At 42.7% G+C, this 16,408-nt stretch overlaps 2 long non-coding RNA genes across 2 annotated transcripts; both read left to right on the top strand.

The window, feature by feature from the left end:
* The first annotated feature begins 5,956 nt into the window (after window positions 1-5,956).
* On the top strand, window positions 5,957-6,587 carry LOC109943413 (uncharacterized). The gene is made up of 3 exons (XR_002266082.3): window positions 5,957-6,078; window positions 6,175-6,259; window positions 6,405-6,587. It is a non-coding gene; the product is annotated as an uncharacterized lncRNA (long non-coding RNA).
* A 283-nt stretch (window positions 6,588-6,870) lies between these two features.
* Window positions 6,871-7,569, top strand: LOC109943412 (uncharacterized). Its single transcript, XR_002266081.1, has 2 exons — window positions 6,871-7,074; window positions 7,160-7,569. It is a non-coding gene; the product is annotated as an uncharacterized lncRNA (long non-coding RNA).
* The last annotated feature ends 8,839 nt before the right edge of the window (window positions 7,570-16,408 follow it).

Genomic DNA, 16,408 nt, shown 5'->3' with positions numbered 1-16,408 from the left:
CTCGGCGCGGCGGCGCCCGTCCCCGCCCCTCCCGGCGCGGCGGCGCCCGACCCCGTCCCCGCCTCGCGCGGCGGCGCCCGCCCTCCCCCGGCCCCGCGGCGGCGCTCCCCGCCCCCTGCCCGCCCGCGGCGGCGGCGCCCGCCCTCCCCTGGCCCCGTGGCGGCGCTCCCCGCCCCCTGCCCGCCCGCGGCGGCGGCGCCCGCCCTCCCCCGGCCCCGCGGCGGCGCTCCCCGCCCCCTGCCCGCCCGCGCGGCGCTCCCCGCCCCTCCTCGCGGCGGCGCCCGCCCGTCCCGGCCCCGTGGCGGCGCCCGCCCGCCCCCGCCCCTCCCCTGCTCGCGCGCAGCGCGGCCCCGGCGCGCCCCCGGCGCGTCCCCGGCGCGGCCCCTGGCCGGTTCAACCGCCCCGGCCCCGGCTCGGCCGCCCGTTCCCCGTCAAGCCTCGCCCGACCGTATCTTCGCTCGCTCGCGCTCGTGGTGATTATTTGTTAATTAGCGTGTTGCGTCGCGCGCTTCGCCGCGCGACGGATTTGTCTAAATTCAGATTCTATCTTGTGTTGCGTCGTGCGCTTCGTCGCGCGATGATCCATTTTTGTTTCAGGTTGTTTAAGGTGTAACGCCGCGTGTGTATTCGCGCGACGTTCCACTTTGGACTCAATTTAGTCGACGTATGCCGTCGTGCGCTTCGTCGCGCGACGCTTAACGTCTCCTCTTAACTAGGGCGAAGTGTCTCGCTGCGTGCTCAGTCGCGCGACGAGTCGTTAACTTCTTAATTTGTTTTAGAGAGCTTTGTCGCGCGTCTCTCCGCGCGACCATCCTTTTATTTATCTCCACCTGCTTATAACAATTAGACATGAAACATGACTTTACTTTACGCTAAACATAGTGTCTACATTAAATTTCCTTCCATTAAGCTAGTGGCTAATTTATAATCATGCAACGTGATCGTTTCTCGACTGTCTTTTCCTCTTTCTCTCTTAACCGTACTCGCGAGCCTGCGTAGAACGTCTGTTTACTTATTGCATTCTATTGTATGGTGTACTGTTCTTTAGTATTAAATATGTGGATGTGTGTATGCTTGCAATCGTATAGAGAACGATCCGATTGAAGAGCCCGAGGAAGTCGCAGGAGAAGCCCCTGAGCAGCAGTCAGTTGGTGGAGGCAAGTGTCCCTTGACCTATCTATGTCCTATTCATTATTTAATTCACCTCCCGCTTTACACATTTATGCCTAAGGATTGACTAGCTTTTGTTATCCATGTCCTTGTTCACCTATTCGGGTTGGATTATTACTGTTTAGCTTTATGCTATTGCTCAAACCCTAATCAATGAACATGATGAGATTATCTATGATACGCTGTTTTTCCCTTCTCTTATTATGATGTTGTACTTGTGGTCATCAAGGGGGCTCGAGCGGTTTCTCGAGTGCCTCTCCGTAAGGACCTGTTCTATGGATGACCGCCCGGGAAAACAGTGCAACCATGAGGGTGGAATGGGGTGCCCTTAGCTGAATAATTAGAGGATCCGGGGTGTAGTTCACTTAGCCGTCGTGCCGTCAATGGGGCTCGGTGTATGCGGCTCGCTCAGCCAAGTTTGGGTTCGCCCCTTGGGGAGGAGTGCGGTGCATTTAGGAAACCTAACGGGTGGCTACAGTCCCGGGGAATCTTTGTAAAGGCTACGTAGTGATGCCCTGCTGGGTCACCTTGGTAGTGATCAATGGAGAGTCATGATCTCCGGGCAGAATGGGAATCACGGCTTGTGGGTAAAGTGCACAACCTCTGCAGAGTGTTTGAAAACTGATATATCAGCCGTGTTCACGGTTATGAGCGGCCAAGGGAGCTCCAATGATTAGTGGTACTTGATCAGAGATACTTTGGTACATGTGGCTATGAGATCGATGATTCTGGTTATGACTATGGTGCTGGTAAGTGGTATTCTTTCCGTTTGGAAAGGGTACATCGGGTTAATAACTTGGGTTAATGCTAAAACTTGGCTTTCTACTAGTAAGTAATAATCTGACCAACTAAAAGCAACTGCTTGACTTATCCCCACATAAAGCTAGCCCACTACAGCCAAACAGGATACTTGCTGAGTATGTTGATGTGTACTCACCCTTGCTCTACACACCAAACCCCCCCATCCCCAGGTTGTCAGCATTGCGACCACTGCTCAGTCGAAGATGAAGCTGTGGAAGGAGACTTCCAGGAGTTCCAAGATTACGACGAGTTCTAGGTGTGGGTAAGCGGCAACCCCCAGTCGGCTGCCTGTGAAGGCCGCGGTTATCTACGTTTCTTTTCCGCACTTTGATTTATTGTAAGAACTATATGGACGTCTCAGACGTATGATGTAATCGACTATTATTTCCCTTATTAATACTATTTTGAGCACTGTGTGATGATGTCCATATTATGTAACTGCTGTGTACGTGAATAACTGATCCTGGCACGTACATGGTTCGCATTCGGTTTGCCTTCTAAAAATCGGGTGTGACAAGGTGTTAGGCTTCGGTTTTCTTGAAAATTATCATTCTTGCTATTTTGGACAAAAATGGGGGTTGTTTAGCCATTGATCATCGACCAGAGGCTCATACACCTGACCCCACATATGTTTCCTTGCCTTAGATCAAATTCTTGGATTTTTGGTGGAGATCATTTCTTGGTAAAAAACTCGTAGGTGTTAGCCTTTGGTATTATTGAAAATGGTCGTTTAATGGCTATTTTTGGCAAAGATGAAGGTTGTGTGGCCTTTGATCATCGACTAGAGGCTCCTACACCTCACCCCACATACACTACAACACAAACCCCCCTATGGCAACGCATCTGTAGGAACACATAGTTTTTTGCGTTGTAAGAAATTAGTAGCAATGCTTAATATGCGTTGCAAGCATCATACTTTAAGTTATTAAAGTAGTCACAACACTTAATATGTGTTGCTAGCACCATCTATTATTTAAATAGGATGTGACAACACTTAAAATGCGTTGCTAGCGAAATGTATTGATTAACTGGGATGTGGCAACATTTAATATATGTTTATAATAATATTTAATATTATAACACAGAACAACTTGGTACAGATAACTCCTGGACCTAAATTCTTCGTTACTTCAATTAAAACTCACATGAAATCTTGACCTCTCGAGTCGTCTACGTCGTCAACAAGATTGTGACCGTCGATGCAGGTTGGACCGCCTTGCGTTGTCGTTCGGTCTCCTTTCTCTATGCAGTTCCAAACGACTATCCCCACTTCTCTGTAGCGCAGCCGCGACTATGGCTTCCGCCAAAACCCTAGCCTGCTCCCTCACACGAGCCCTCTTCCGACCTGCTCCACGCTAACTCTTCTGAGCCCCACCACAACAGCGATGGCTTCGGCCCGGGCGCCGGAGACTCATTCCGCCATCGCACCCGCTACGACTCCGCAGCCAACAACTCCGGCGGTGAGGACGGGGCTGGGGGACGAAAGCGCAAGACGCAGTGTGCTGAGGAGGAGCGACGCCTGGCTATCGCGCTCTCGGACTTCATGAAGAACTTCGCCGCCGAGATGGACCCCGAGGTGCACGCCCTAAACACATGCCTCCAAATTTCGTGTCTGCTACAGTCGGGCCTCCCGCTCGACGATTGCTTCGAGGGCACGCACTTGCCCTCCCCTGAGCTTGGTTCATATTGAGTGCAGGATTAATAGATTCTCGCATTTGCTCTGTTTTCCTTGTCATGACATTTGCAGCGAGTGTCTGTGTGTTAAGGTTACTAGGATATGGGACTTCTATGATCCTGGAGATGATAAAAAACTTCTGCATTCTGATCTTGTACTGATCGATGAGGAGGTACAACACACATTTTCCTTCTATGCGTCAAACCCTGCTTGCTTATGTTGGGAGAGGGTGGTTGCTATTGGTCCTCCTTAATATAAGGGAGTAAAATATTATTGCATAGAAACGTAGACTGTAACCCACTACAACAGGCACAATACTACCGTATAGTCACAAGATCAGACAGCTAAGAAGCAACTTTTCACAATACATTTGAGGTTCTATAATGTTACCTTTGGTTATTCCATATGTTTTCATGGATGCATTATTGCTCCCTGCAAATACTATGCACATTGCATTTTTTATTCCTCTAGGTTTTAACCACTTCTTCCCTGTCTGCAAAGTACAGACGAAGAAATGTAATGCGTGTAACTACCTCTATACGTAATTAGCTGGGTGCCCTTGGTCTCTTGAAAGTATTTTTGTTCTGTATATAAACTGGGCAATTGCCATTTTCCTTTTAGACGGCTCCCTTGCTGTGTTTTATTGTTACAAATAAACACCCCCATCATTTAAGCTTTATAGGAGAGGAAATAACAGGCCTAAATGTCAAGGCAGGTAGCAGTCCTTGGTTTAGCTTTGTAATGGGGAATATATGTATTTGCAGACATCCTATGTCTTAACACTTAAATTAACTGAGCCATACTATTTTAACATCCTCCATTCCAAAGTATTGCGTCGTCTTCGTGGGGACGAGGCGGCGCTGGTCGGCGACAACGACGGCGACTACAATCCTCGCTCCACAGCCTCCCTCTCTGCACCGCGTCGCCGCTTCTCACAGGTAACCAATCTCATTCATCACGCTTAGTCAGATTAGTTGATTTTCCTTCGTTAGGGTTATTCCGTTGCTTTCTTCTTTGTGCGCACATCCGCCGTTGTCTTCTTCGTGCCCCTCCCCCGCCCTAACATGAGTATGGTATGGATGACCCAGTTCTTCTTTAACCACACTATTACTGTCCACTATGCGGCTATAGAGCAAGCTTCAGAATCATTCCAAACTAAGTACGTTGCCTATAGCAATATTACTGCTCCTAGCGGCCCATTCAATCAGCTAATGACCACAATTAACCTATTAAATATTTGTAGCTGTTTATTATAACCCTTCGATGATGCAATCTTCAACAAAGCTGCTCTCAATGAATATGTGATGCCTTGTTTTATATAGTCTCTAACTATCGGTAACTTTTTAGATATCTGTTTCTGCTGCATTTGAAGGACAACTTCAGGACTGCAATGGCGCTTCAATATAACCAAAGATTTAGATAAAACAGGTGAGGTTATATGGTTTCTTTATTACTTTTTTTTTAAAAAAAGTTTGCCACCTACATCAGTGTTTTTTATTGCAACAAGTTGAATACTAATGTTTTCCCTTACCTCTTTATCACATAAACATTTTATTACTCCCCCGATCATTCGATTTACTCTAAAGAAAACAAAAACAGGACAACGCTGCAAGATAGGTATGTATTTCAATCTTCTAAAATTATGTTTCTTTCTCCATCAGGGCTTTTTAGGTTATATTCATTTTCTTTGTTCCTTTTAAAGTCATACACATATCTTAAGTAAATCGAGGCACGCCGCTCCATGTTTCATCAGCTCTAAACTACTTTTTTACTTCTATAGCCGTGCTCAAATAATTCCATGTTTGCTATTATTTTGTAGGCTAGTCTCCCCGAGAACAAGGAATTGCTAGAATCCCTTAACTCGGAACAAAAAGACAGTGGATGTTACATTTATAAAGAATGGTCCTTTTATTTTCTTGCAAGGAAACAAGTTTAAGCACTTAAAAAGAGAGTCAAGTACAGTTTATTTGATGATTATCAAGGTAGCCACAATAGAATTTGACTTCCTTCTATCTTTTTGAATCATAATGTGTAATATTTCTTATTTATAGGAGGAAGAGATTAATATTTCTTATTTGTAGGAGGAAGAGATTTTAAAAAGGACACCATGACAAGCAGCAGGTACATTGTTTTTTATTTTTTAATCTATAAATCCAAAATTTTGGCTAAATCTTTCAGATGTACATAACTTGCTTTTATCATTTTAATATTTATAGTCTTGCTGCCAAATTAAGATAGAAAATAAAGTACTACACTTTGATTCTATCCGAAATTCTCATGTGTGATCCTTTTTTTCCCTCCTGATCACAGGCAAGCAGCTTATTGAAGCATGTAACTGGCATCGCAAGTTTGCAAGGCTATGCGGATAGCTTGTTGGATGCGACAGTCAGACATTTTGGTTCAGCACCGTCTGCTCAGCCTGAAGAAAATGGGTACACAGTCCTTTCCTCTTGTCTGGAACCGGAATAATTGGGCTCAAGGGCCATGTCACCACTGTCTATTTCTGATCTACAAGGTGATTCTTCTAGGTTCAAGGGCCATGGCATGCTGGCGCCTTTTACAGCTGGCTGGCAGAGCAATGATTTGCACCCTCTGATCATTGAGAGATCTGAGGTTGTCACTCTGAATCTGAACTTTACACCATAGTTTCTGTTACATCTCTTGAAATGCAGTGTTCAGTTGTGGAGAAGTAGATTTTAATCTTTACAAATACAGAATATATTTCACAGTCTATCTTATCACCATTTTGATTATGCAGGGTTCCTATGTCTATGACATTTATGGGAACAAGTATCTGGACTCTCTTGCAGGATTATGGTGCACAGCTTTAGGTATGTGCACGCGACTTTTGTGTTTGTTTCTGGGCTTTAGCAATGTCTTTGCACCTGTTACTTCTGCATCATCTGTGTTCGTTATGTCTTTTGGTGGTAGCGAGCCTCGATTAGTCAAAGCAGCAACTGAGGGTGCATGGTTATGTTGTGCGATTAGATCCATCTATGAATTGTTTGTGCTTCTACATTTAGGAACAATGGGCAATTAGGATTTTTTATGTATGTTTTGAATGATTCTTAATTATTGCAGTAACAGTGACAAGATAGGTTGTTTAATTATGTCCTCATTGCAATATCATTGGTAAAGTAGGCAGTAGTCATAGGATATTATGTACTAAGGTTGCTTTTTATAGGAATTACTTGAACTAAATAACAACATTGTATGATCTGTCTAGGAATAAGATTGTTTATATCATATTGTATACATGCTGAAAGTAGCAGCAAGCAGCAGATTTCCTAAACTATGTTCCCAAGTAGTTCACATGTAATTGTGTGTTCTTGAAGTGCAGAACAATCCACCACAACCACGACGCGAAGGACTCCAAGCTACAATTTTTGCATCACTAAAACAAAAAAAACAACAGTAATGCATCCAAGGTGCTCACTCAGGTCTTTCTGTTCTCTTAAAATTTTATATGTGTAAAATATCATGCTAATTGTAGTTAATAATCAAGTGCATTAGTCCTAGGAAAGCTTTGGGCATTTGGTGAGGAGCGCAAGCAAAATATGGCAAAAACATCATGGCTGGTGTCTAAATTTGTTTCCAATCTTCCTATCACTAATGTGTTGCCCTTGCACTATTGGGCTCACCTTGCCATGCCATGCTGGGGCAGTGCAGTTGTGCAGGCTTGGAGCTGAAGTTTGGGAGCTGAAGGCAAAGAGGCAGGGACTATGTGCAGAAATAAGAAATAATGATTAGATCAGTCTAGGCTATACATGCTTCCTATTGTATGAATTTTTGTGCTATAATATTTTTCCTTCCCCTTCTTTGAAATGCGATATTTGCACATCTCTTCTCAACTTTGCATTACTTATTCCTGTCATTTTGTATATATTAACCTGTTATATTTTCTATGCTTCATTTTTTCAGTTCTGAACCTGGAACACTATGAAGATGCAAAGGCTTGCTGCATATGGATATTTGTTTTGCCTATTGGTTTATTTAGGATCTAGATCACCGATGACTACGAGTCATATGTAAATATATTTTTATCATACCAAAAGTGTCTCGAACATATATTATATATGAAACTATGGATCAATTTCTTGTAATGCAATTATTGATTTTTAATATATATTATTTTTTCTTCTTTGCCAAGTGTGTCTGGATGATTCTAGAAATATCAAATGTGCATTGTTCAACATGTTATACTCTTAACCTCAAAATAAAATATTCAAATATTTATTTATTGGTTTATTGTTTGCAACGCATAAGAATGTTGCCACAACACGAATCTAAACGTTGTAGCATCCTATGATGACGAGATAGTCACGGGCGGCACCAACACATGTAAGCGTTGTTGTATCTTATAAAAATCTGTTGCAGTTTACCAACACTTATTTATATGACTTACCAACGTATGTATAAGTGTTGCAGTAGCCCACAGCAACGGCAGTATAGGCAACACATAATTATGTGTTGGTATAGACCATATCAACGCTTATATAGATTTGTACCAACACATATATGCATTGCTAAAGGGGGGGTCATTTTGTAGTGATAGGTTTCCTTGCCATAGATCACATTCTTGGTTTTCTGGTGGAGACCATTTCTTGGCAAAAAATCCATCGGTGTTAGCCTTCGGTATTATTGAAAATGGTCCTTCATGCTATTTTTGACAAAAATGGGAGTTGTGTGGCCATTCATCATCGATCAGAGGCTCGTACACCTCACCCCACATATGTTTTCTTTCCATAGATCACATTCTTGGCCCAAAATTCATAGGTGTTAGCCATGGGTATTATTGAAAATGGTCGTTCATGCCATTTTCGACAAAAATAGGTGTTGTGTGACCATTAATCATCGACCAGAGGCTCGTACACCTTACCCCATATATGTTTCTATGCCATAGATCACATTTTGGATTTTTGGTCGAGACAATTTATTGGTCAAAAATCTGTAGGTGTTTGCCTTCGGTATTATTAAAAATGGTCGTTGATGCTATTTTCGACAAAAATAGGGGTTGTGTAGCCATTGACCATCGAACATAGGCTCGTACACCAGACCCCACATAAGTTTCCTTGTCATAGGTCACATTCTTGGATTTTTGGTGGAGGCCATTTCTTGGATTTCTTGGCCACCCAACACCTATTTTTGTTGAAAATAGCATGAACGACCATTTTCAATAATACCGAAGGCAAACACCTACGGAATTTTGACCAAGAACTGGTCTCCACCAGAAATCCAAGAATATGATATATGGCAAGGAACCATATGTGGGGTGAGGTGAACGAGCCTTTGGTCAATGATCAATGGCCACACAACCCCCATTTTTGTCGAAAATAGCCATGAACGACCATTTTCAATAATACTGAAGGCTAGCACCTACGAATTTTTGACCAAGAAATGGTCTCCACCAGAAAACCAAGAATGTGATCTATGGCAAGGAAACATATGTGGGGTGAGGTGAACGAGCCTCTGGTCAATGATCAATGGCCACACGACCCCCATTTTTGTCGAAAATAGCCATGAACGACCATTTTCCATAATACCAAAGGCTACAGATTTTTGACCAAGAAATGGTCTCCACCAGAAATCAAAGAATGTGACCTATGGCAAGGAAACATATGTGGGGTGAGGTGTACGAGTAACTGGTCGATGATCAATGGCTACAAAACACCCATTTTTGTCGTAAATAGCATGAACGACCATTTTCAATAATAACGAAGGCTAACACATATGGATTTTTGACCAAGAAATGGTTTCCATAAAAAATCCAAGAATGTGATCTATGGCAAGAAAACATACGTTGGGTGAAGTGTACGTGCCTCTGGTCGATGATCAATGGGCACACAACCCCCATTTTTGTCCAAAATAGCTTGCACGACCATTTTCAATAATACCGAAGGTAAACAACTACAGATTTTTAACCTAGTAATGGTCTCCACCAAAAATCCAAGAATGTGACCATTTTCAATAATACTGAAGGCTAACACCTACGGATTTTTGACCAAGAAATGGTCTCCACCAGAAATCCAATAATGTGATCTATGGAAAGTAAACATAAGTGAGGTGAGGTGAACGAGCCTCTGGTCAATGATCAATGGCCACACAACTCCCAGTTTTGTCGAAAATAGCCATGAACGACCATTTTCAATAATACCGAAGGCTAACACCTATGGATTTTTGACCAAGAAGTGGTCTCCACCAGAAATCCAAGAATGTGACCTATGGCAAGGAAACATATGTGGGGTGAGGTGTACGAGCCTCTGGTCGATGATCAATGGCCACACAACCCCCATTTTTGTCGGAAATAACCACGAACGACCATTTTCAATAATATCGAAGTCTAACACATATGGATTTTCGACCATGAAATGGTCTCCACCAGAAATCCAAGAATGTGATCTATGGCAAGGAAACATAAGTGGGGTGAGGTGTACGAGCCTCTAGTTGATGATCAAAGGCCACACAACCCCTATTTTTGTCGAAAATAGCATGAACGACCATTTTCAATAATACCGAAGGCTAACACCTAAGGATTTGTTACCAAGAAATGGTCTCCACCAGAAATCCAATAATGTGATCTATGGCAAGGAAACATATGTGGGGTGAGGTGAACGAGCCTCTGGTCAATGATCAGTGGCCACACAACCCCCATTTTTGTCGTACATAGCCATGAACGACCATTTTCAATAATACCGAAGGCTAACACATATGGATTTTTGACCAAGAAATGGTCTCCACCAGAAATCCAAGAATGTGATCTATGGCAAGGAAACATAAGTAGGGTGAGGTGTACGAGCCTCTAGTTGATGACCAAAGGCCACACAACCCCTATTTTTGTCAAAAATAGCATGAACGACCATTTTCAATAATACCTAAGGCTAACACCTATGAATTTTTGACCAAGAAATGGTCTCCACTAGAAATCCAAGAATGTGATCTATGGCAAGTAAACATATGTGGGATGAAGTGAATGAGCCTCTGGTCAATGATCAATGGCCACACAACCCCCATTTTTATCGAAAATAGCCATGAATGACCATTTTCAATAATACTGAAGGACAACACCTACGGATTTTTGACTAAAAATGGTCTCCACCAGAAATCCTGGATTGTGATCTATGGCAAGGAAACATATGTGGGGTGAGTTGAACGAGGCTTGGGTCAATGATCAATGGCCACACAACCCCCATTTTTGTTGAAAATAGCCATGAATGACCATTTTCAATAATATCGAAGGCTAACACCTACGGATTTTTGATCAAGAAATGGTCTCCACCAGAAATCCAAGAATGTGACCTATGGCAAGAAAACATATGTGGGGTGAGGTGTACGAGCCTTTGATTGATGATCAAAGGCCACACAACCCCCATTTTTGTCGAAAATAGCCATGAACGATCATTTTCAATAATACTGAAGGCTAACACCTAAGGATTTTTGACGAAAAAATGGTAATTTGATCTATGGCAAGGAAATATATGTGGGTTGAGGTGAACAAGCCTGTGGTCAACGATCTATGGCCACACAACCCCCATTTTTGTCAAAAATAGGATGAACGACCATTTTCAATAATACCGAAGGCTAACACCTACGGATTTTTGACCAAGAAATGGTCTCTACCAGAAATCCAAGAATGTGATCTATGGCAAGGAAAAATATGTGGGGTGAGGTGAATGAGCCTCTGGTCAATGATCAATCGCCACACAACCCCCATTTTTGCCGAAAATAGCCATGAATGACCATTTTCAAATATACACAAGGCTAACACCTACGGATTTTTGACCAAGAAATGGTCTTCACCAGATATCCAAGAATGTGACCTACGTCAAGGAAACATATGTGTGGTGAGGTGTACGAGCCTCTGGCCGATGATCAATGGCCACACAACTTCCATTTTTGTCAGAAATAGCCATCAACGACCATTTTCAATTATACCGAAGGCTAGCACCTAAAGATTTTTGACCAAGAAATGGTCTCCACCAGAAATCCAAGAATGTGATCAATGGCAAGGAAACATATGTGGGGTCAAGTGTACGACCATACGGTCGATGATCAATGGCCAAACAACCCTCATTTTTGTCGAAAATAGAATAAACGCCCATTTTCAATAATAACAAAGGCTAACGACTACGGATTTTCGACCAAGAAATGGTCTCAACTAGAAATCCAAGAATGTGATCTATGGTAATGAAACATATGTGGGTTGAGGTTTACGATCCTCTGGTCGACGATCAATGGCCACACAACACCCATTTTTGTCGAAAATAGCCATGAACGACCATTTTAAATAATACCAAAGGCTAACACCTACAAATTTTTGACCAGGAAATGGTCTCCACTAGAAATCCAAGAATGTGATCTATGGCAAGGAAACAAATGTAGGGAGATGTGTATGAGCCTCTGGTCGATGATCAATGGCCAAGCAACCCCTATTTTTATCGAAAATAGCATGAACGACCATTTTCAATAATATCAAAGGCTAACACGTAGAGATTTTTGACCAAGAAATGGTCCCCACCAGAAATCCAAGAATGTGACCTACGGCAAGGAAACATATGTGGGGTCAGGTGTATGAGCCTCTGTTTGATGGTCAATGGCTACACAACACCCATTTTTTGTCAAAAATCGAATGGACGACCATTTTCAATAATACTGAAGGCTAACACCTACGGATTTTTGACCAAGAAATGGTCTCCACCAGAAATCCAAGAATGTGATCTATGGCAAGGAAACATATATGGGGTTAGGTGTTCGACCCTCTAGTCGATGATCAATGGCCACACAAACCCCATTTTGTCGAAAATAGCCATGAACGACCATTTTCAATAATACCAAAGGCTAACTCCTACGGATTTTTGACCAAAAAATGGTCTCCACTAGAAATCCAATAATTTGATCTATGGCAAGGAAATAAATGTGGGGTGAGGTGAACGAGCCTGTGGTCGACGATCTATGGCCACACAACCCTCATTTTTGTCGAAAATAGCATAAACGACCATTTTCAATAATACCAAAGGCTAACACCTACGGATTTTTGACCAAGAAATGGTCTGCACCAGAAATCCAAGAATGTGATCTATGGCAAGGAAACATATGTGGGGTGAGGTGAACGAGCCTCTGGTCCATGATCAATCGCCACACAACCCCCATTTTTGCAGAAAATAGCCATTAATGACCATTTTCAATTATACCCAAGGCTAACACCTACGGATTTTTGACCAAGAAATGGTCTCCACCAGAAATCCGAGAATGTGATCTATGGGAAGGAAACATATGTGGGGTGAGGTGAATGAGCCTCTGGTTAATGATCAATGGCCACACAACCCCCATTTTTGTCGAAAATAGCCATGAACGACCATTTTCAATAATATCGAAGGCTAACACCTACAAATTTTTGACCAAGAAATGGTCTCCACCAGATATCCAAGAATGTGACCTATGTCAAGGAAACATATGTGAGGTGAGGTGTACGAGCCTCTGGTCGATGATCAATGGCCACACAACCCCCATTTTTGTCAGAAATAGCCATCAACGACCATTTTCAATAATACCGAAGGCTAACACCTACGGATTTTTGACCAAGAAATGGTCTCCACCAGAAATCCAAGAATGTGATCTATGGCAAGGAAACATATGTGGGTTCAGGTGTACGACCATACGGTCGATGATCAATGGCCAAACAACCCTCATTTTTGTCGAAAATGGCATAAACGTCCATTTTCAATAATAACAAAGGCTAACGACTACGGATTTTCGACCAAGAAATGGTCTCAACTAGAAATCCAAGAATGTGATCTATGGTAAGGAAACATATGTGGGATGAGGTTTATGATCCTCTGGTCGACGATCAATGGCCACACAACACCCATTTTTGTCGAAAATAGCCATGAACGACCATTTTAAATAATACTGAAGGCTCACACCTACGGATTGTGTGGTCGCTTATGCTATTTTCGACAAAAATGGGTCTTGTGTGGCCATAGATCGTTGACCACAGGCTCGTTCACCTCACCCCACATATGTTTCCTTGCCATATATCAAATTATTGGATTTCTAGTGGAGACCATTTTTTGGTCAAAAATCCGTAGGTGTTAGCCTTTGGTATTATTGAAAATGGTCGTTCATGGCTATTTTCGACAAAATGGGGTTTGTGTGGCCATTGATCATCGACAAGAGGCTCGAACACCTAACCCCACATATGTTTCCTTGCCATAGATCACATTCTTGGATTTCTGGTGGAGACCATTTCTTGGTCAAAAATCCGTAGGTGTTAGCCTTCGGTATTATTGAAAATGGTCATTCATTCGATTTTCGACAAAAAATGGGCGTTGTGTAGCCATTGACCATCAAACAGAGGCTCATACACCTGACCCCCCATATGTTTCCTTGCCGTAGGTCACATTCTTGGATTTCTGGTGGGGACCATTTCTTAGTCAAAAATCTCTACGTGTTAGCCTTTGGTATTATTGAACATGGTCGTTCATGCTATTTTCAACAAAAATAGGGGTTGTTTGGCCATTGATCATCGACCAGAGGCTCATACACATCTCCCTACATTTGTTTCCTTGCCACAGATCACATTCTTGGATTTCTGGTGGAGACCATTTCCTGGTAAAAAATTTGTAGGTGTTAGCCTTTGGTATTATTTAAAATGGTCGTTCATGGCTATTTTCGACAAAAATGGGTGTTGTGTGGCCATTGATCGTCGACCAGAGGATCATAAACCTCATCCCACATATGTTTCATTACCATAGATCACATTTTTGGATTTCTAGTTGAGACCATTTCTTGGTCGAAAATCTGTAGTCGTTAGCCTTTGTTATTATTGAAAATGGGTGTTTATTCTATTTTCGACAAAAATGAGGGTTGTTTGGCCATTGATCATCGACCGTATGGTCGTACACTTGACCCCACATATGTTTCCTTGCCATTGATCACATTCTTGGATTTCTGGTGGAGACCATTTCTTGGTCAAAAATCCGTAGGTGTTAGCCTTCGGTATTATTGAAAATGGTCGTTGATGGCTATTTCTGACAAAAATGGGGGTTGTGTGGCCATTGATCATCGACCAGAGGCTCGTACACCTCACCACACATATGTTTCCTTAACGTAGGTCACATTCTTGGATATCTGGTGGGGACCATTTCTTGGCCAAAAATCCGTAGGTGTTAGCCTTCGGTATTATTGAAAATGGTCGTTCATGGCTAGTTTCGACAAAAATGGGGGTTGTGTGGCCATTGATCATTAACCAGAGGCTCGTTCACCTCACCCCACATATGTTTCCTTCCCATAGATCACATTCTCGGATTTTTCTGGTGGAGACCATTACTTGGTCAAAAATCCGTAGGTGTTAGCCTTGGGTATATTTGAAAATGGTCATTCATGGCTATTTTCGGCAAAAATGGGGGTTGTGTGGCAATTGATCATTGACCAGAGGCTCATTCACCTCACCCCACATAGGTTTCCTTGCTATAGATCACATTCTTGGATTTCTGGTGGAGACCATTTCTTGGTCAAAAATCCATAGGTGTTAGCCTTCGGTATTATTGAAAATGGTCGTTCATGCTATTTTCGACAAAAATGGGGGTTGTGTGGCCATAGATCGTTGACCACAGGCTTGTTCACTTCAACCCACATATATTTCCTAACCATAGATCAAATTATTGGATTTCTGGTGGAGACCATTTTTTCGTCAAAAATCTGTAGGTGTTAGCCTTCGGTATTATTGAAAATGATCGTTCATGGCTATTTTCGACAAAAATGGGGGTTGTGTGGCCTTTGATCATCAATCAAAGGCTCGTACACCTCACCCAACATATGTTTTCTTGCCATAGGTCACATTCTTGGATTTCTGGTGGAGACCATTTCTTAATCAAAAATCCGTAGGTGTTAGCCTTCGATATTATTGAAAATGGTCGTTCATGGCTATTTTCAACAAAAATGGGGGTTGTGTGGCCATTGATCATTGACCCAAGGCTTGTTCAACTCACCCCACATATGTTTCCTTGCCATAGATCACATTCCTGGATTTCTGGTGGAGACCATTTTTTAGTTAAAAATCCGTAGGTGTTGGCCTTCAGTATTATTGAAAATGGTCAATCATGGCTATTTTCGATAAAAATGGGGGTTGTGTGGCCATTGATCATTGACCAGAGGCTCATTCACTTCATCACACATATGTTTCCTTGCCATAGATCACATTCTTGGATTTCTGGTGGAGACCATTTCTTGGTCAAAAATCCATATGTGTTAGCCTTCGGTATTATTGAAAATGGTCGTTCGTGGCTATCTCCGACAAAAATGGGGGTTGTGTGGCCATTGATCATCGACCAGAGGCTTGTACACCTCACCCCACATATGTTTCCTTGCCATAGGTCACGTTCTTGGATTTCTGGTGGAGACCATTTCTTGGTAACAAATCCTTAGGTGTTAGCCTTCGGTATTATTGAAAATGGTCGTTCATGCTATTTTTGACAAAAATAGTGGTTGTGTGGCCTTTGATCATCAACTAGAGGCTCGTACACCTCACCCCACTTATGTTTCCTTGCCATAGATCACATTCTTGGATTTCTAGTGGAGACCATTTCATGGTCAAAAATCCATATGTGTTAGCCTTCGGTATTATTGAAATTGGTCGTTCGTGGCTATTTCCGACAAAAATGGGGGTTGTGTGGCCATTGATCATCGACCAGAGGCTCGTACACCTCACCCCACATATGTTTCCTTGCCATAGGTCACATTCTAGGATTTTTGGTGGAGACCATT

This window comes from Zea mays, chromosome 8 (genome assembly GCF_902167145.1).
Source record: "Zea mays cultivar B73 chromosome 8, Zm-B73-REFERENCE-NAM-5.0, whole genome shotgun sequence".
Classification (NCBI taxonomy): domain Eukaryota; kingdom Viridiplantae; phylum Streptophyta; class Magnoliopsida; order Poales; family Poaceae; genus Zea; species Zea mays.
Note: the sequence above shows the minus strand (reverse complement) of the source record. Positions and strands in the feature narration are given on the sequence as shown.